The sequence below is a fragment of the Neovison vison genome, chromosome 2 (genome assembly GCF_020171115.1).
Source record: "Neovison vison isolate M4711 chromosome 2, ASM_NN_V1, whole genome shotgun sequence".
Classification (NCBI taxonomy): Eukaryota; Metazoa; Chordata; class Mammalia; order Carnivora; family Mustelidae; genus Neogale; species Neogale vison.
Window position 1 is genome coordinate 6,594,214 of NC_058092.1, and position 19,017 is coordinate 6,613,230.

A 19,017-nucleotide genomic window follows, 5' to 3' on the forward strand; every position below is an offset into this window, starting at 1 on the left:
GAAGATGGGTGCTCCAGGACACAAGATCTTGTGAGGACAGCAGATTCTGCTCATAGGACTCAAAGGTGTCCAAGCCATCTCTGGACAGATTTCCCATCATCCAAAAAAGCAGCTGATAGTAATTTGCTATCTACTAATTTCTTCCCGTCATTTTCCTGAAACAGATTACAGAAGGGAACAAACTGTGTGTGCTGATGCCAGTGATGAAATGTGTGTGGGGGGTGAGGGGTGGAGTCGGGGGATGGCATCACCAGGAGCCCAGAGTCACCCCCCTCCCTACTCACCCCTGTGGAGCACAGATACTTAGTTTAAGACATGAGTCAGTCTTCAAATTCCTAGATGTTTATCAGCTGATGTCACAATGTTTCAAGATTTTGTATCTTTTTAGCAAATAACAGTATCAACATTGATAGGATGAGTATACACCCCTTTCCCACAATCTGGCCTCAGTGATTGCACAACAATGCTCCATCCGTGCCGCAGTGGGTCACTGCTGGATGGCCAGCTCTCCAGCCTGGTCCTACCTACCTGCCCAGAGTCCTGGCGGAGAGAAAGGTTCACTCCCCAGAGATTCCTTTGGGAAATTTAGGTCAGCAGGATCTAATTATCTGACTGGCTCAGAGCTGAGATTTCGAGATTAATGCTGAAGGAGGGTGGAGTGGGAGTACTGAGGACTCCTAATTGGGAACCATATGTTTCAGGGCCCTCACATCAAAGGTGGGGTCTCCAGCCCTCACTCAACAGATGCCGCCACTTGAATTACACGCAGTCTGCCCCAGTCTGCCCCAGTCGGTCTCGTCCAGAGTAAGAGGTAAAGCCTGGAGGAATCCCATGCAGGAGGCTGATAGCGGCATGCCCCTGGGACTAGCAAGCCGCACCCCCAGCCCCAGGAGAGGACAGCACCAGACAAGGGGCACACACTTCCTATATAGCCCAGCCCACCATGCTTACTCCTCCAAGGGAGAGATCCCAAGCACAGAGGTGGCTGTACTTTTTAGGAATTAGTCAACTCCAAGGTATACCAGTAACTTGGAAAGATACCCTTGCCATCCCGGATGTTTTCTCCATTTTCCCACGTACCATCGCATCCTGGGACAGCTAACAGTTCTCACATTGTGAAGTGGCTGAAGGGAGTCCTGGGCTCTCTTTAAATCCCAACCGCACCTGGGTTGTTGACAGTGGCTGCCCAGTTGGGCTCCTAGACAACTGGAACCAGGAGTTGTTGACTAAGCCACCAGAATGACCACTGAAGCTCACTCTGCCTGGAGAGAGAGAGCGAGAGCGAATGAGCGCACAAGCAGGAGGAGTAGCAGAGAGAGAGGGAGAAGCAGGCTCTCTGCTGAGCAGGGAGCCTGAGATCATGACCTGAGCCCCAGGCAGATGCCCAAGCGACTGAGCCACCCAGGAACCCCAGCCTTAGTCATTTTTAAATTCAAAACGAAACAGAAGTGATTTTCGGCATGAGGATGTGAGAAACTTGGAACCATAACAGGGTCCATTTGGGCTTGAGGCTCTGATCCAACAGGACCCTTGCACCAGGTAGGGCTCCTTCACTTTAGGAGTGTGACAACTGTCATGCCCTATAGAGTTATGGTAAAGATGAAATAACAGGAAACCACATTAGGCGTCACAGCTCCAATAATGCTAACTCCCATCCCCTTCAGTGGACACCACACATGGGGTGGAGAAATACAGGGAGATTTTGCTCTTAAAACACTAATTTCTTTATTATTTCTTCATTTTTATTAGAGATTTTGTTTAAATTTATTTGAGAGAGAAAGAGAACATGAGTGGAGGGAGGGGCAGAGAGAGGGAGAAGCAGACTCCCCACTGAGCAGGGAGCCCCCATGCGGGGCTCCATCCCAGGATCTGGGGATCATGACCTGAGCTGAAGGCGGAGGCTTTAACCGACTGAGCCATCCAGGCGCCCCAAAGCAGATTTCTTTACTACGTGCCTGTTCTAGGGCTGCAGAGGAAAATTCCCTTGAGGAGCCAAGCAAGAGCCACCAGACACTACGTAAGCAGTCCTGGGGCTGCAGGACCTACCAGGCAATCGCTCACTCATTCATTCAACAAACACTCATGGAGGCCCCGTGTGCTGTATGCTCTGAGCTGAGGGGCCGGGGCCGGGGGGTCCGGGAGTTCAGAGAGCCCTCTCCCCGCTCCCCCGGCAGTCCCTGTGGGTACCAAATGGGAAAGGCATGGGGGCGGGGGCAGGGCGGAGAGTCCCCGGATTATCTTGCCGGCCTACAGCCTCCTCTCCTGTGCCTTCGAATTAAGGAACAGTAAACTTCTGGGAATTCTAGATGAGGCAAGCAAGGCCTTGCTCCCAAGGTTCTTGAAACAAACCCCACCCTCCCAAGAGATTTTTAAAAAATTATTATTAGGAAGCCCCCTTCCCCCGCACGGTCGCGGCCCTCCGGGTGTTGCAACTCCGGCCTCTCGCCCGGTGGAGGCCGCCCGGCGTTTCCCAAGGACGCCTCCGGAGAGACCCAAGCTCCTGTGCCGTCCCGCGGGCCCCAGAGGCCTCCAGGTGGGGCGGCGGCGCGGGCGGAGGACGGGGCGGCCGAGGGAGCGCCCGGCGCAGGGGGGCGCCCCCGTCACCCCGCGCCCCGCGCCCAGCGGCCGCCCCTGGGGCGCACAGCACCCGCGCGCGGGAGCCTTAGCCGGAGCCGGAGTCTGAGCCGCGGCCGAGGGGCGGGGCGGGGCGGGGCGGGGCATCTGGGCCCCGCCCCCGGCGCTCGCCGCTCCCCGCACTTTAAAGCCTTCGCCTGCTTTTTCTTCTTCGCACAGAAGTCGCGCTCGGGCCGCCCGCGCGCTCGCAGCAGGATCCAGGCTCCAGGCGCTGGCGCCGGGGCCGCGGGAGGAGGCGAGTGCGCTCCCTGCGGCGGGCGCGGCCCGGGCGCCCCGGCCTCCTCGGCCCCGGAGAGCGGCTGCGGCGGCGGCCTCCCTGGCACGGTAGGCAGCGCGGGGCACCGGCACCGGGCGGGCGGGGGTCCGGGCGGGGGTCCGGGCGGGGGATCGCGGCGCTCGGGGGCTGAGTGGTGGGCGCGGGGGACCTGGTGGGTGAGGGTCCCGCTGGGGACCGGCTGGGGGCCGCGGGGAGCCCTTCCCTCGCCACAGGTCCCGGCCGAGGGGGGCGAGGGCGCCGCCCAACGCCTCTGCGGCTGCGGGCTCCTGCGGGTCGCGGGGGCCCGGGGTCCCACCTGCGAGGGCGAGTCAGGGAAGGGGTCCCGGCGGCCGCGACCACCGTCGCGCCCGGGGTTGAGCTTCGGCCGCTGCAGACCCGAGGAGGGGACCCTGGGCGCGCGGCGGCGCTTACCGACGTCCAGGTGCCCCGGCGCCCCCCCCCCCCCCCCGGCCTCGGTGTTCGCGGCTTGTCCCTGCGGCCAAGCCGGGGGCGCTAACCCGCCCCTCCCACACGGGGGCAGCGCGACCCCGCTCCGCGAAGTTAGTTTCGCTTTTCCCGCCAGTCGGGACCCGGATCTGCTGCGCGGCCCTACTGGCCCCCTCGGGGTTCCCCCGCCCTGCCTGCCGCGCCTCCCCCGGGGAGCCCGCCGGGGCGACACCCCGGGCGGCGCCTCCCTCTCCGCCGTCCCGGAGCCGCCGCAGCTTCTCCCGGCAACCAGGGGGGAGCCGAGTGTTGTGTCAGCGGATCGATTGAAACAGAGAAACCACAGCAGCCTGGGTCGGTCGGTGGCCCCGCGGCACGGCTCAGCGCGCGGCTGGGGTGCGTGGGGACTGGGTAACTGTCCTGCTCCCGTTCAAGGCAGAGGCTCCTGGAATGCTCACTGGCCCCTGGCGGGGTGGGTTGCCCAGCGGGGAGACTGCAAGTGAGTGTGTGAGTGAGTGTGCGTCTGTGTGTGTGTGCGAGGTCTGGTGACCCTGTGTCTGTCTGTGTGTCTCTGAGCCTGCCTGTGTGGGTGTGTCCGAGCCAGTCGAAGTGGTGTGTCTGCTTGTGTGTCTGTGTGAGATTAAGTGTGCATGTAGTGTGTGTTTGTGATTGTGTGTCTCTGAGCGTTTCTGTGTGTCTGTGAGTGAGTGTGTGCCTGGGGTGAGTGTGTGTGTGTATGTGTGTGTGCCATCAACGGTAACCCAGCAGTGGGGCTGCTGGTGACCAGAGCTGCTTAGCTTGACTTTCCTTGCTTGGTTCTTTCTCGTAAGTGGGCCGTGCAGACCTGTCGCCCCTCCGGTGTTGGCTGAGGAGAACACAAGCTCCTTCTCCTTCCCTCTCTTTTTCTCTGAAAATGAACCAGGCGGTTTGGGGGTGAGTTGGCAGGGGCGGCTTCCTGAGTGAGTAACATTTAATTAAACACTCTAGCCGGTAGCATCAGAAACTGGTCATGAGCCGAGTTTTAACAGGTGGTGATGGTGAAAAACTCCGTCCCCGGGGACCGCAGTTCATTGTCCTTGGCAGAATTCTCTCCTGGGGTAGGGCAGCTGGAGAGGGGCCCAGAACCTCATTCCTGGTTGTTGGGTGTGAGGACAGCAAACATCCCTTCTCGGCCCTATACCTTTTTGATACTTCCCCTCTGGGTGGTGGAAAGTGCTAGATGAGGGGCAGAGACTGGCTTCTCTCTGCTGAGGCATCCATCCCGGAGCTAGGGAAGCCCTGTTTGACTTACAGGGCATCGACGTCGGCCAAACTTTCCCTCCCGGCAGAGGCCCAGAGAGGGTGGCTGACTCGTACACACCGCAGAGCCGGGGCCATGGACGGTCTCCGGAGCCCCAGGTGCTGCCCCACATTACTGCCTCTGGTGCTGAGGTCATGGGCCAGACATCTCAGGTCTCCGCAGCTGTGAGGTGATGGACTAGATTAGATCATTTTAAGCATTTCTTGTTTTCTTACTGCTTTCTCTTCTGCACAGAGTGCTTTACGCAGGAAAGAGAGAGAAAGAGAGGGTTTGCAGGTGGGGAGGTGCGGAGTGGCCCGATGCAATGATTTTACCAATCCTTTCTTTCCCAGCCTGGCTACCACCAGGGAAGTAGAAAGAATCAGCCACAGTGGTTCTGACAATTATGAGCCAAGCGGGGGCCAACCTGGCTTCAGGGAGATCAGGGCTGTGGGGAGATCGTGGGTTCTGGGGGTTGCACGGGTCTTAGGAAGGAGTGGTCCTGCCGGGGGGCCCTGGATGATGTCACTGTGTTGCTGGGCGAGGCTGCCTTCCTTGGTCTGCTCCAGCAAGACTGAAACCGCCCTCCAGTGGGCTCCTGGGGCTGCCTCCTGAAACGCTTTGGGCCCCTGGGCAATCAGCGTAGAGGCTTTGTTTGTCCTATGGAGCCTGGGAACAGGACACGGCTAGCTGGCAAAGGCCAGCGCTGCCCCTCCTCACTAGGGACCGTGGAAACTGTGCTCTCCTGGCTGGGCCTGGTCCCCTTCTTGGACCTTCCCCCTCCTGGGATGAGCAGAGTCTTGCCTACCGATGCGTTTTCACATTTAGCAAAGCCTCCGATGCTACAACGTTGAGAGTTTTGTCCAGGAATTTCACACCGGTTCTTTTCAAGAAATAGGCTGTGGCTCGTGGCCATAATCAGTTTATTTTTTGGTGCCTAAGGAGTTTGGGAACGAGGATCTTCATCACACAGGAGCCCAGGGCAGGTGTCGGTGTGCCTCTGCTGGAGTGAGTCCCTCCTGATCTAAAAGTCCAGCTCTTGGTCAAGTGCAGGGCGTGTCCCGCCATGTGCTTCCCAGGCCTGCCGTTGTTGGATGATGAAGGTGGCGATAATGGTGGTGTGATAGTAGGAAACGGTTTTATAGCCCGTGTTAGTGCCAGGCTCGGACCTGAGTCCTTGACACATTAACCCTCGTACTTTTCCTAAGAACCCGGGGCAGCGAGCAGGTTCTCCTTCTATCCACCTCGTCCTGGGGTCAGAACGGCCGGCCATACGACTTGGCCAACGTCTTGCTGCTACCGTGTAGCGGAGCAAAACCCTACCCCTGACTTTGGTGCTCAAGCTGTCTTAATCAGTACAGGGCGCTTCCCTGAATCAGTACAGGTGGCCTTCTCTTCAAGAAGCATGTGCTGACTTTTCTTTAATGAAAAACTTTATTATTATGGAAAATTGCAAATATATAGCAGAGCTGGGGGAGGGGTGTTAGGTTCCCCCAGCAGCTTCAGGTGTCGATGCGTACACCCCCCCCCACACACCTCCGTGTACACCCACACACGTGTCCATGCACACGTGCACACACTCCTGCCGGACTCTTCGGAAGCAAACCTCAGACGTGCTATCAGGCTGCGAGGGCTCGCTCAGCATTCAAGCGAGATCTCAAGCCTGGAAGAGGTAGACTGACACCCGGGGGACAGGTGGGGGTAAGCACACTCTGCCTGGCTGGGACTTGAGGGTCCTTCCTGGCTGTGGCGAGGGGAGGACAGCTCATTGGGACGCCACACCCCCCAGAGTCTTCGCGAAGCTTCTTGCTTATTTTGTGTTTTAAAAGCCCCATTCATTGCTCAGCATTACAAATAAATGAGTCCGTTGGTCGTGAGACAGCCCACAAAAACAACAGACCTCAGCTCCCCATGGGCCTCCCTTGGAGATGGGGAGAGGGACCTGAAAGGCACAGCCCTGCCTCACGCCCCCATCGAGGCTGGGCCTTGGGTGGGCACGGGCATCCGAGATAGGGCCTGGGCTGCAGGGGATGTGTAAGTGGTTCGTTAACAAGCGTGGTCCTCAACCCAAGCTTAGGCCCAAACTTAACCGTCTTGATTGAAGTCCCCACCGTGTGGGGAGCCAATGGAGGAGTGCACAGGTGCCTCCCACCCTGGGGAGGCAGTGGGTGATTTAGGCCCAAGACTCAGGGCGTGGGGGACATAAATGCCACAGGGTGGGGGCTCCAGGATCTAGCTGGTGACAGGGTCCTGACAATGGCCACAGCTGCAAACAGCCTTTGCCAAAGAGGCTGCCTGTGGCCAAACAGCTTCTGGCTCCCGTGATTACTAAACCGTGTCCCTGCGTTCCTGCATCTGTTTCCCATTGGTTGGGACGGAGGCTGGCGGTGTTTTCAAGGTGGAGTCCCCAGGCCGGGTAACTATTTGGACACGGGGTGTGAAGACGTGTAAAGACCTGCAGATGTCTGGGAGCCTCCGGGCCAGTTTAGGGTCAGTCTGGATGGTGACCCTAGAGAGAGGGCTGGGGGCCAGGCTTGTGGAGCCGCCTCGAGCCTCTCCCAAGTGGAAAGGGTCTGTGGGTGTGTCCAGATGGCAGCTAGGCCTGGGGCTCTAGAGAGAAGCCTGGGCTGGAGACAGAGACTGTGGAACCTTCTTTCCAAGGGGGGTTAGCTGAGGGGCCTCTGGCATGTGAGGACACGTGCCCGGGAGTAGAACCCTTGTTCTGGCCTTTTCCTCTAGAACCGGGGGAGACCCTCGTACCTTGGGCCATGTGCTCCTCCTTGTTCCGAGAGCGAGGGTGTGTGTAGGATCCCCACGGTGGGTGCCCAGCTGCCCAAGGGCCCTGTGGGAAGGTCCCTCTGGGTCAGGGGTTTCATACCTAAACCTCGTTCTATGGTAAAATGCACATGACTTCACACTTCCCGTCATAGCCACCGCTCATGCCCCATTGGCTGAAGCACACATGTGGTGTGTGGCCTTCCCCACGTCCACCTCCCCGACTCTTCCCAGCCGATGAAAACTCTACTGTGCGGAGTTACCACATTCATCCGTGGAGGAACACGGCCTCTCTGTTTATGGCACTGCCTGGGAGCACCGGCTCCTGGGAGGGGCCTCGTGGGCCTTTGGGGTGGGGGAGGGAGAGTGCGGGTCCAGGGGGCCCTGATCCCTGCCCCTCCTGGATGCAACCGGCCCAGCCCCACAGGCTGCTGCCCCCTCCTGCTGGTCAGACACAAGGTGAGGCTGCCTGTGGGAGCTCACAGGGGCCTGGGGAGCCTAGAGTATGTGGGGGGCGGGGGGAGCCCCAGGGCTCTGGATCCCCTTGGTCACAGCCCCCAGAGCTGCCCTCGGGGCAAGAGGCGGGCAGCTCCTTCAGCCACTGCCTGCTGTCCTGCCTCCCACTCCCAGCTCAGTACAACGGGTCTCTACTTCCTCACTTCCCTGGCACTTCCAGATAGTTCCAGGAGATCTTGGATGTCACTGTCCCAACTGCTGCTCCTCACTGACCCTGCTGCTTTGGTGCCGTCACCCCTCCTTCCTGCTTCGAGAATACTCTGCACCAGTTGCCGGGTCCTTCCCTCCCAGCACCGCAGTCTCTCTGCTCCCCACCTCCCCAGCGCCCGTCCCTGTCCTTAGAGCTCTCCCACATACCCGCCTCCTGATGTCCCTGGTAGCCTCCATCCCCTGCATCTATGTCTCACTGACCCCCCAGCCTTGCCCTCCTGCCCCCACCCTGCCTCATTCCCATGCTCACCAGCCCAGCACATTCCTACCTCGATGCTATGCAAACTCGTCTCACTTAATTTTAAAAACCTGATTTCCACACGTCTCCCTCCTCCCTGGCCTCCTGGCTCATGTGGCGTTCCTGCGGCAGTCGGCGGGGCCTCCAGCGTCCACCCAGAAACCCAAGCCAGACACACACTCCCCTGCACAAGACACCACAGGGAGGATGACCAGTGCCCCGCTGGACTGGGGGATGGGGGGCGGGCACGGCTTCTGGGGTGGGGCTTCTGGGCAGGGGGCTTGGGGAGACCTGAATCTGGGCTCAGGGGCGGCGCCAGCCCTTGCCGTCCAGGTAGCCCAGACCCGGGCTTTCCCTCAGAGCCTCTGCCGCTCTGATCATGCAGGGTGACAGCCCCTTTGTGGGGCGGCCGTGAGGTCTTAGGGAGGTGACGCGCTCCAGCACTGGCCACGGTGCCTAGTCCCGACATGCTGGTGGGTGGTGGCATCGCCCCCCATGGACCCACTGTTTGAGAACCCGAGTGCCGAGTTTACAGTTTGAAGACCAGAACTCCCCCCGTCCAAAACAAGCCCCCTCTCCTCGGTGTTTTGGACTGCTCGTCATTTATTTTTCCATTCACACATTTATTGAGCACCTACAGTATGCAGCCAATCTGCTTGGCTGAGGATACAAGGGATGGAGGGGAGGGGTGTCGCTCTTAGAGACCTCTCCGTCTAGTGGGTGAGACGGGCCAGACTCTGGTGATGACCTTCCCAGGGTGTGCTGGAGAGGCTGACGGGGGGCTGGGGGGTTGGTGGGCGTTCCAGGTGGAAGGGCGGTGGGTGTGGGAGGTGAGCATGGCCTGGCGTGTGGCCGGGTGGGGGCTGAGCGAGAACAGAGGGGCCAGAGGACACTGGGAGGGGGCCTGTGGGGAGAGGGGCCGAGGCACGGGATGCTCTGGGAGGGTGAGCTCTGATGTGGGTTCCTCAAGGCAGTGGCTGAGGGGCGACTCTGGGGTGACCACGTTTGGCTCCGTCCTCTTTACCCTCTCGGCCATGGATCCCTACAGCGGGATAGCCTCCTCGTGGTGGATGCAGCTTCCTGCGCTAGTTTGCCCAGCACGTGTTCCCCATAAATAGCCTGGGAGAACATTCTGGGCACGGCAGAGCTGGAGTGGGGGGGGGCGGCTGGGAAGAACTCATCTTCCTGCGGGAGGCCCCTCGCCCTCCAGCCCAGAGAGCGGAGGTGGAGCTGGATGGAGTCTTGGGGACCTGGGGGGAGGATGATGGGCCGGGACGCTGGAAGGGCGGACTGGGTGGTTTGGACGTAATGGAGGACAAAGGGCACGTGCAGAGCTCAGGTGGAGAAGAGGCAGCTTTGAGGGGCCGGTCGCAGAAATTCAGGCTGGGATCCCAGTGACAGCGGCGACCACCCGGAGGCTGGCGGGTCCCAGTCGGTCTTCATATTGTCGGTGAGGTCCAGAGGGCGGTGCTGCCCCGTTTTACAGACGAGAAGACAGAGGCTTGGAAGGGGAGGCAGAAGGGGAAGAGCAGGGAGCCCGGCCCTGTGGTCTGCACCCGGGTCTGCACCTGCACCCACCAAACTCTACCACCAAGAAGGGGAGCAGCGGCAGTGAGTGGCTTGAGAGGCTAGACCAGCCGTCGGCGCGGCCTGTACCCTGGACGCGAAGAGTCACTGAGAGTCGGGGGGCCCCGGCTTGTGGGGATACGACGGTACCCCCAGCAGAAATGGGATCGGGGGCTCCATGGAGAGGCCTCTTAACACGCTCTGTGCTGACTCCTTTTTTTTTTTTTTTTTAATTGAGGTGAATTCCCTATTCCCTACAGCAGTCCATTCTGAAGTGAGTGGTTCAGTTGTGTCTAGAACATTCACAATCTACGCGGCCGCCTCTGCCTGCTTCCCAGCATGATCGTCCCTCAGACGGAAACCTGGGACCCGCTAGCGGTCACTGCGCCTGCCCCCTCCCCCAGCCTCTGGCAGCCACCGGTCTGCCGTCTGTCTCTATGGATTTGCCTATTCCGGACATTTCCTATAAATGGAACCATCCACTCTGGGACCTTTTGTGTCTGGCTTCTGGCTAATTACGTTTGGCGTGGAAGATTGCAGTGTTTCCTGAATAGAAGCTGGGTTTCCCTTCCTGGCTCGCTTGGGGGCCACTGGGAGGTGGGGACAGCTCCATTCAGACGGCTGGTCTGAAACCCTCGCCTAGAATCGTGTAAACACCTGCTTCCCTCTCCGTGTCCATCCCCACCCAAGACCCAGGCGCTGTCCTGCTGACTGCTGACGGCCGTCTTTTTCATTGTTTTAAACTTTTTTCCAGTGATCTTTTAAAAACACCTGATGAGGTCCACTCCTGTCTTGAAGCACGTCAACAGCAATGCTGCTCTTAGGGAAAATTCTCATTCCCAAACCCGGGACATGGCCTCAGACGTGGCATGACCTCGTCTCAGGTCCGCTTGGTGCTGCCACCCCCCTACCTAGAGCAGCAATGCTCCATGTGTCCCCATGGGTCCCCCATGTCCCCTAGGACCGGCTCTGGGGCTGGGGGTCAGTAACTCATGGAGCTTCTTGCTCTGTGTCCACCCTTGCCTGGGTCAGCGGCACCCCAGCCACGGGTCCTGCCTCGGGGGTCCCTGCAGAGTCACGGTGCCATCATCATGGATGGGGTGGGGGACCGTTTGTAGAGGCAACACTGCTGGGTTGCCCCCCAGCACGGGAGAAGACCTGACCTGTCACACCTCAGGGCATGTTGGCTCTTTCGTTGTTGGAGCCCCTGACAACTTGCCCCTCTGCCATTTCTAGCCCATTCTCTGGCTACTGTTTCCGTGAGGCTGTCTCTACTCCTGTGTGCACCGAGTTGGATTCTTTCAGAAATAGCATGGACCGTGATGGGACGCCTGCTGGGTGTGAGGCACTGTGCGTGCTGTTGTCGATGGGTTTCAAAAAAGGAGGGTCGACCCCCCCCTTTCCAGATGAGGGAAGTGAGCCTCAGAGACCTTTCCCAAGTCACTAGAGGGGACACAGCCGCGTGGCTGATGGAAGGCTGGCCTGATTCCACACGCCGGGCTCATTTAGCCCTTCTGAGCACCAGGCCTGACGCTGGAGGGGTGCGAAGCTGCCTGAGGCCTCGAGCGTCCGTGTTGCAGCAGGTGGAGATGACAGGTGTGGGCAGGAAACACTAGCTCACTGTCAGGTGTGCTGGGCGGGCCCAGAGAGCCTCCGTGCTAGGCTGGGGGGCAGGGTCTCATGTTGGGGCACGGGGCGGTAGAGTGACCCCAAGGAGGAGGAGGATCACGGGAAGGCTCCTGGGGAGCGGGGAGGCCTTGAATGCCAGGCCTAAGTGTGGATAGGAGATGTCCTTGCGTCCCTTCCCAGCCCCAGGCACCCCAAAAGCTAGGAGGCACCGATAAACTAGAAACATTTGTCTCCACCTGCCTCTGCCTCCTTCATGGAACACTCTGGCCGGGTCCTCTTAGTCCAAATCAAGCCCCTGGTCCTTTTCCTGGACGCTCCGGGGGGCTCTCCCAGCTGACCACTAACCATCGGTCATTTGGCTGCAGGTCCGACCAAGGCTGGGGTTTTTGGCTGGGGTGGTGCTGCACCGGTGACCTCAACCTCTCCCGGGGTTGGGGAGCATGGGGAGGCTCTCCTGCACCCGCCGGAGCTGATTTCCCGCCCTTGGAAGGCCACACGGGCAACGGGCCACATTGGTGGGATCTGCGGGCTAGGTTGATCCCAGGGAGCCTCATGCGATCCTGGACATAAAACATGGGATTCGGAGGATGGCAGTTTTGGGGGCAGGATGAGGGGCCCTGTGCCACATTCTTGGGGTCACCTACATGGACTTCTGGGGGACGAGCCCCTGGACAGATCCGGAAGATCTGGGAATCAGAAGACCTTTGCTTAATTACTCTGGGGTTGGGGGTAGGGGGAGACCTGTGAGGGTTTTTACTTGTCCGAGGGTCTTTGCAGCTTGGAGATTTCGAGAAGCTCTAACGAGAAAGGTCACCTTGCGTTTGTGAAGCTTGGAAAGAATCATCTTAAGGGGCAACAGCAGTGTGGAATGTGTTTCATGATGCGTAAATCATCTATAAATGTCAGGGTCTCTTTGAACCAACTTTCATCATCTCTGGAGAAACGTGGTGTTCGAAAAGATACTGATGTTCCCCCCGCCCCTTCCAGTTCTATCTATTGGGTCAAATTTGAGCTGTTTTGTATTTTGTCTGTTTTGTCCCCCCTCCCCCCACCCCGTACCTACCCACCCCGCAGGGTTCCAGCAAGCCTGTCTTCCTCACCACTGTGTCACACTTGGGGGTGTCTAGACAGCTTGGGATAAAGGTGTTTGTTTGTTTGTTTGTTTTAAATTCCCTCATCATTCAGCCAACATTCGCTGAATGCCTGAGCTGTCCAGGCTGTCGCGGTGCCTACGCCGAGGGAGAGGTCCAGACAGCACCGACCCAGGGGACCATGTCTGAGCAGAGTCCTGAACGGAGACGGGCTGCCTCCCTCCTTCAGGTGTTCTCACCGCCCCTGCTTTCTGCTGTCTGTGTTTATGTGCATTTTTTTTAATGGAAGATCTGGAACACATGCAGGGGGGTCTCATGAGCCCCATGTGTCCGTGACCGGGTACGACGTTACCACTGTCCCTGTGTCTCTTTACTGTGCACGAGACACCCATCTGTCTGGGAAGGCGCTGCTCAGGGATTAACAGCAAAGCCCCAGAAATGACCAGATGGGACTCGGATGCCACATCACCTGGCCCTGGTTTCGTGCAGAGTCTTAGGCTTCTACCCCTGAGTGGGAAGACGGGTCACTTGAACTAGAGCAGTCTGACTTTGATCCCTTTTTTTTTGGTGGGGAGTAGGGTTCTGTGCAACACTTAACTCTTGGGGGAAATTAAACTGCTGAAAATATGTTTGGGGGCCACTGTCCTAGAAGCAGACTAGGGGGTGGTCTTCTGTCTCCTCCTCCTGCCTCTGCCCTTCCCCCAAAACATTTTGGTAAACTGGCAGGAGTAGATTAAGGTCAATGTCAGAGCCAGGCAGAATGGTTCTGCCCTGACTGGCTGGGTGTTGGGTCTGAGCTGTGGCTTGATCTGCCATGTTTTGGATGTTAGGGATGTGACCTCTGTTTTCCTTCTGGAAATGGGTTTGGAGCCTCCATGGGGAACCAGATAAAAGAGCTGTGTTCGGACAAAGTAGAAAAATGGAGTTGGTTTTCACTCCTTAAGCCAGAGAATAAGCAATCACTGAGATACGGGGGCCCTTGCGATGGCCAAGTTTTTGCCTTCCTGTCCTTGTTTCGCCTGAATTTTTAAAAAGACAAAGCAGGTGGAACCCGACTTTTCTGGCTATTATAGTGGGATGCTGTCTCTTCGGGGCTCAGAGTGTATACAGCAGGAGCTAATCCAGGATTCGTACTGAGATCAAATTCACACGCCATGCTGCTTACCCATTGTAAATGTCCACTCCGATGACTGCTAGTGACTGTGCAGTGGGGCGGCCAGCAGCGCCAGCCCCGAGTTCATGACTTCTCCCTACCCTAGCGCGATCTGCAGGTGGGAGCCGGGAGGTGGGGGGCGGGGTTTGCAGTTGCGGCTCTTGCGAGCGCCTGTACTGGTAGAGACAGTGTCGTCCTGAAGTTTCTTGGGTCAGCAGCTCACGGGCTGCTCTCCTCAAGGATCTCCTCAAGCTCTCCCCTGTCATCTCCCTGAGCGGCACAGTTCCAGAAAGCACCTGTGGAAGGCTGCCCAGGGAAGGGTTTGGGGCTGTGTAGAGGTTATCAAGGGGAGGGGTGACCGGCAGTAGTGCGTGCTGATTGTCCAAAGCTGGACCCAAGCTGTGTGTGTGTTTCCCAGTGGACTGCACACACTGACCACCTTTTCCTCCTGGATTTAGACCCGTTTGCTCACTGTTACAGTGAGCCGTCGCTATGTGCCAGGAATCATGCTCGGCACTTCCCGTACAAGTTATGTACTGCTCCTGAGAGCCCTGTGAATGGAGTTGGTTATGCCCATTTTACAGATGGGAAAACTGACCCAAAAGTCAAATACCTTGCCTGGGATCACACGGCCAAGAAGTCAGGCTGGGTGCAGCCCCTGTCTGTGCTCTGAATCACGCCCCCACGAGGCCTCTGAGTGTGTAGAAGCCCCTGATCTGGGATGGGAGGGGGTCAAAAGGCAGGAGCCACTGGGTCACCACACGGTGTTACATTATGTGATACGGGTGTGTCTGGAGTGCTCCAGGGGATGAGAGCTTTCTGGAGGAGAGAAGCCTTAGCCAGACAAAGGGGAGGGCATAGGAGGGGTCCCCAGGGGGAAGAGGTGCCAGAGCACAGACCAGGTGACCAGGTGAGAACGCATTCCCCTTGGCCTGTCCCCTCTGTGTCTTGCTGGCCAACCCTTAGCAGGTACTCAGATCCTGAATCTTGTGTTTTCCCCTTCAGGAGTGACCAAGACAACTTGAAAATGCCCTCAAATGTTCTCTTGACATTTCAACATCTCTGCTGGGCTGTGTCTAGATCCGGCTGTGTCCATGCAATCCTACTTCCCCTGGCCCCTCCAATAAACAAAACAAGCTGGCCAGCTGGGGGAGCGGGGGTGGGGCGGGGGCTTCTGGTTCTGCAAGCAGCCCTCCTAGGAGGCCTGAATCCCAGCACCTTGACCCCCCACCGCCCACCTTCTGCATGCCTAAGGGGGAGGAAATGCAGAGCGATGCCCTCTTTTGGTTCATAAGCAAAAGGAGAGGGAAGAAATGAGGGAAGTGAGGGCAGGACCCCCAACACTTGGTTCTGCTCATTGTCTATTAAATCCCATAAAGAATTTCAGAACAGGGGCTCCTGAGTGGCTCAGTGGGTTAAGCCTCTGCCTTCGGCTCAGGTCATGATCTCAGGGTCCTGAGATCGAGCCCCGCATCAGGCTCTCTGCTCAGCAGGGAGCCTGCTTCCTCCTCTCTCTGCCTGCCTCTCTGCTTGGTTGTGATCTCTCTCTCTCTGTGTCAAATAAAAAAATACAATTTTAAAAAAGAAAAAAAAAAAAAAGAATTTCAGGACATTACTATCTCATCCCCGAGCTCCCCTCGGCCAGGCTGTAGTAGTGGTCTTCTTACATCACCTTGTTTTTCTACAAGAAAAATCAGCCCGCAGCATCAGACTTTACTTACCTTCCCGAGGGACACTTCCTGTGGATATTTCTACTGACAAGTGGCTGAGGTTGTGCTCCTACATAAAATTAGGGTTTTAAACTGGGTCACAAACTCAGATGCCCCCAGGGGCCGGGAAAGAGGCGCAAATGAAGCGTCAACACCCGAGTAAGGTGGAAGGCTATAGGGAGGAGGGGAGGACTGTGGCAAAGCAGAGTACGTCTGTCCTCTGTCCAGGAGTGGCCTCTCCTACCCAGGGCAGTGGGGTCCAATGCACTGAAGTGTCCATTTCTTTGTCCCCCTAAGAGAAGCCAGGAATTCAGGCGTTTTTTGTTTTTTAATGTAGGCAGAAAATGTAGTGGGTTTTTTGTCAAAGAAACGACACAGCATACAATGTCTGATCCTTCCCTGTGCAGGTGAGGAGGACAAGGCCACGGAGGCCAGTGGGTCACGGAGCTTCAGGGCTCAGGTATCTGGGACTGTACTTGTGGGCTCCTGGCCTGGCCCGTCTCCACCTCCCCGGGGCCGCCTCCTGGGTAAGGCAGCAGGGCTGGAAACCAAGTCAGCCAATTGCCCTGCAGCAAGGAGGGGACCCAGAGAGACAGAGCCCTGCAACAGTCCTTCCGCCACTGTAGCTCTCAGCAAAAGACACCTACCTACTGCAGAGTCCCTGCCTTGCTGCCTGTCGGCGGCATGACCCAAAGCACCTCACCTAGATGGTCTCTGTGATCCGGCAGTGCTCCTGGTAGGTTCTGTTGCCCCCACTGCACCGATGAGGAAACTGAGACCCGCAGGGGTTCAACTGACTGGATGGGGTGGGAGCTGATGCCTGAGCCAGGGCTTCTCATCGCCGAGTTTCCCAAAGTGGGGGATGGGCACAGAGCAAGGAGTGCATTTCACCCTTTTGGACCTGGTGCGAGCGGACCCGCCCTCACATTCGGCCCTGCCCGGGGCATCCCCTGCAGTGTGAGGGACCTTGCCCGCCACCCCCCCCAACTCTGGCTGGGAACCTCGAGAGCCCAGGCGGCCCCACGTACTGCGGGACCCACTGCGCTGCTCACGAGCTTGCTGACTAATTCCCTTTGCAAACGGTTCAGTTTCACATGCTTCAGTTTCCAGTAACTATGTGGGTGGATTTGTTTCATTTAAGGGGAAAACAAAACAAAACAAAACATGGAGGGGGTTTTCTTTCCCAAGAAGAGGACTCGCCAATTATGGGTTTAGTGCGTGTGGCCCCGGGGCGGCCCGCGGCCCGGTGCGGTTCCACTGCCCGCAGGGCCACTTGGCAGGCGGAATCCGAGGGAGAAATTGCTTAGTCATGTACAAGCGGGGGACCAGGTGCGGGCAGTCAGGGAGGTGCCGGCAGTCAGGGAGGTGCCGGGCCCTGTGCTCTTCCCTACTCGGCCCTGCAGGCAGGGGAGGTGGGGGGTGGTGGTGCCAGGTGGGACAGCCGGCCTCGCCCACTGTGGGGCTGGCGGCACCCCCCAGGGGGAACTGGCCTGGGAAGGAGACGCTCCCCAGCTGGCCTGCCCCCAGCTTCAGGTGAGTTGGGGAGGATGCTGTGCCCGGGCACGTTAGAGGCCGTCCCCAGGGGACAAAGGAGGGGTGGTGTGGGCGGGCGTGGGTGTGTCTTCCCGCAGAGGCTTGACCAGATAATATCAGCTTGCTGATTTGGCGTGGGCACCGGCCATGCCTTTGTGTCAGCCTTGGGCAGAATCCTGGGCGTGACCCCTTTAGCTGCTGGAGGGTGGGGAGATGAAGGTTACTGCAAAGGGGCTGATTGGTGAAGGGGATGCCTGCGGGTTCAGGGCAGTTGCTTTTCACCAAGAGATCAGGGATTGTTGGGGCATCTGGGAGCCCATATGCATTCCACAGGCCCAGGGCACCAACGCAGCCCTGTGTGAGGTCTCTGGGGCGTGGGTCTCTGCTCCGGAGGAAACCACCTTGGGAAGCTGTATATAGTCTGGCTGTGGGAGCTGGAGCAGTTAGAAGCCTGGCTCAGGAACCACGTGGAGGTGGCTGGCGTCCTGCTCTGGTACCTGCCCCTGTGATCTGGGCCTCAGTTTCCCATCTGTGAAATGGCGATGTAAGAGTACCCCATGGATGGGTGCGTTGACTTGGGTGAACTTAGGTGCTGTCCTTCCCATAACTGGGATTCAAGGCCTGAGGTGGCACGGGGCCTCCCATGTGCCTTCCTGCTCTGAGGGAACGTGTCTTGGAATTTATAATCTTTAGTCCTGGCCTTTGAGAACTTGCCTAGTGTGCTCTCTGGAAGGGAAGAGGGCAAATAGACAGTTAACTCTCCAACAATATTGTCCTAGGCAGAGGGTCATAAAGGCAATGAGCAGTGAGAGGAGTTCTGGAGGACTTAGTTGGGATTCCGAGTTTACTCTTAGCAGGCAAATCTAGGAGGGCTTCCTGGAGGAAGTGATGTTGACGCTGAACCTTAGGATATGTAAGAACTGGAGAGAGAGAAGGAGGGAAAAGATCTGTCACTGGTGGAAGAGGCTGTCCATATGCCACTCCGCTAGGAGCACAGAGGGTACCCAGTGTGGCGTAAGTGCTTAATAAGTATCCTCAAAATCAAGGACTCTGGGATTTTTAGTTTAGGTATCTGGGAACCTATTTTTGTAGTTTTATCTGTTTTTATAGATGTGGAAACTGAGGCTCCCAGAGGCCAAGCAATGTGTCTGGGATTCAGGGTGGAAGCTAGAATCAACACTCATGGCCTTCCTAGGGTGGGGGGTGAGGGGTAGAAGGGCAGCCTGCCGCAGGGCTGCACTTCCACAGGCTTCTTGAATGGGTGAATCTCAGTCTTCATCCGCGCTCCCTTCATCCCACATGTTGGCCAAAGCCTCTGTGTGCCGGGCTCTGCCCTGGTTTGCCCAGCGGGGCATACAGACAGACACACGGACATGGGCCAAGACCGAAAGGGGAGTCCCGCCTCCGTGTCCTCGCCTGTGTTGGGTTTTTAAGCCCGTGCTGTTCTGGAACTGCCCAGTACCCTGGGCCTGCCCTGGCGAGCCCGGACTGGGTGAGATGGGGTGACTGGGCGTCCCCCAGGAGCCAGGGGAAGCGCGGTGGCCAGGCTCGGCCCCTGACAGCCAGGTGGGGACCACAGGAAGCCGGTGCGCTCACTCCCTTTCCGGGCAGGTTGGGGAGACGTGGCGTGTGTTCTGGGAAGCTGCGGTGTGGGGAGGGAGGGATGGTGTTTCCTGTGGCCTGGCCAGGGAGGGGCTGTGGGCCGGGGCCGCGGGCGGGTGCGGGTGAAGGCGGGCGAGAGCACCGGGGCCACGGCTGCCCTGCAGAGCCATGGCTCTGCCACCCCCGCTCCGGTCCCTCCCCAGCTGCCCGGCCCGAGGCGTCGACAGCACCTGTCTACAGGGGGGACGGGGGCGGGAAGGAGGGCAGCGTCCCACACCTGTGGGAACCTTTGTTCCTGAGCACGGCCCTTCCGGCTGCCGCTCTCGGGGTCCCCGCGTCCTGGGGAGACCACGAGGATTGGACTCTGGCTTCTGGCCTGGAT

General features: G+C 58.4%; 1 protein-coding gene across 1 annotated transcript in view; it reads left to right on the plus strand.

The window, feature by feature from the left end:
• Positions 1-2,838: 2,838 nt before the first annotated feature.
• SPSB1 (splA/ryanodine receptor domain and SOCS box containing 1) overlaps positions 2,839-19,017 on the plus strand; it is a 63,601-nt gene continuing 47,422 nt past the window's right edge. The window contains exon 1 of the mRNA XM_044237103.1: positions 2,839-2,958. The gene's annotated coding sequence lies outside the window, so the exon portion shown is untranslated. The remainder of the gene's footprint in view (positions 2,959-19,017) is intronic.